The 1,579-nt window shown below is 47.9% G+C and overlaps 1 protein-coding gene across 2 annotated transcripts in view; it reads right to left on the minus strand.

Annotated features, from left to right (window-relative positions):
* Nucleotides 1-1,579, minus strand: part of BRPF3 (bromodomain and PHD finger containing 3) — a 35,507-nt gene that overhangs the window by 16,100 nt on the left and 17,828 nt on the right. The gene's annotated exons all lie outside the window — the stretch shown is intronic.

Consider the following 1,579-nt stretch of genomic DNA (forward strand, 5'->3'; position numbering starts at 1 on the left):
GAGAGGATGTTTGTCCTTCCTCTGTGGGAAATGGGTCTTAGGTGACAGAGAGAACCTGATTTGGGGGAAAATCTTGGCTGGGGTAATGAGTACACACTACACTCTCAACACTCTTCTGCCTTTACTATACAAAAAACACAGCGGCATGGAGCTCACTCTGACTACCGTCATTAGGCTACAAAAAAAAAGCCAGGGCTGGCTAGCCTCTCTGTGAGCCCACCCTGGTTGGGATCTGCTTCTAATTTCAAACCTCAATTATCAGAGTCTTCTCTGCTTCTTGAGAAGCCCACCCACCTTGCCTCTTCAGATAAACACTCACGTCTCATCCATCACACAGTTGGCAACAGCAAGCTTCGCTCTTTGGGAACGGTATCAGGAGGGGCTAGGGCAGGATAACAGCTCTCTCAACCACACCCTGAAGTATCTAGCCGGGCTGGGCAGAGTTGAGGAGGGGAGACTTTTCAGCAGAATTAAGCAGCCCAGGCCTCCCTGGCAAAGGAGTCAGGACTCTGGGTTCTACACTAGGCTCTAAAGTCCCTTTCCTCTTTAAGCCTTGGTCTCTCCTGTGAAATGAAGATATACCTTCTCACTGTGGAAGATACTATGTAGTACAAGTGAGAGAAGGTCTGCTTATAGCAAGGAGCCCTTCGGAGGCCAATGAAGACTGTCCGGTCAGCCCAGGGACATGGTCTCACCGTGAAGGCTTCTGTGCTCCCATCTATCCAATTTCTAACCACACTTGAGTCCTACAACTCTGACAGTGGAGCCAAGAGGGATGTGGCACTAAGCCAGGCACCCTGTGGCCAGAAAACTAAGAGGCAAGTCACACCTGCAAGAGGAGGTGTCTCAGCTGTGATGTCTGTACTCTGACCTGTTTCTGCCTCAATATTCTGACCTCAGTGGAATCACCGAAGTCAGCTGCGCCTCAGGAGTGTCACCTGTGCCTCAGGAGTGTCACCTGTAAAGGATCAACATGTGTTTCTGTGCGATTCAGCTATGGTTGTACAGAAGTATGCCAGGCAGTTAGGACAGTGGGGGAGGCACTATTCTAGCAGTGTCCCCAAACAATAGCCCCCTTCAGGATGGATGGCCCTAACATCCAGACATATTCTCCAACTGCAGGATCTTTCATTGTTGGTGTACATGCTCAGTGCCGTTAGGCTGAGCTTGAGCTGATATAGCTAAGATGGCAATGATGACTGCTACCACCTACTGCTATATACCAAGTGCCTTCCAACCCTTCAAGCCCTGCAGGTAGGTATTAGTATCCCCATATTAAAAATAACCAGAGAAGTTAATTGATTTTTCTCAGGTTACACAGCTGGTAAGAAATCTGGGAATTTGAACTCAGGTATGCCTCACTCCAGGGCTCAAGCTTTTGCCTCTATGTACCAACCTCTTATTCTTATCTTAAGGAAGCTTGGGCTGGATGAGAAAGAAAAAGTATTGCTAGAAACAAAATGTTATGCAGGAATACAAAAAAGCACAGAAAATCAAGTGCTGGCCACATAGTCAGGAGCCACCACATAAACAGACATGAGGGACACAAGTAGCCAAAGCCAAAACACACTGCCAAGTA

This window comes from Tupaia chinensis, unplaced genomic scaffold (assembly GCF_000334495.1).
Source record: "Tupaia chinensis unplaced genomic scaffold, TupChi_1.0 Scaffold000238_1, whole genome shotgun sequence".
Taxonomy (NCBI): Eukaryota; Metazoa; Chordata; class Mammalia; order Scandentia; family Tupaiidae; genus Tupaia; species Tupaia belangeri.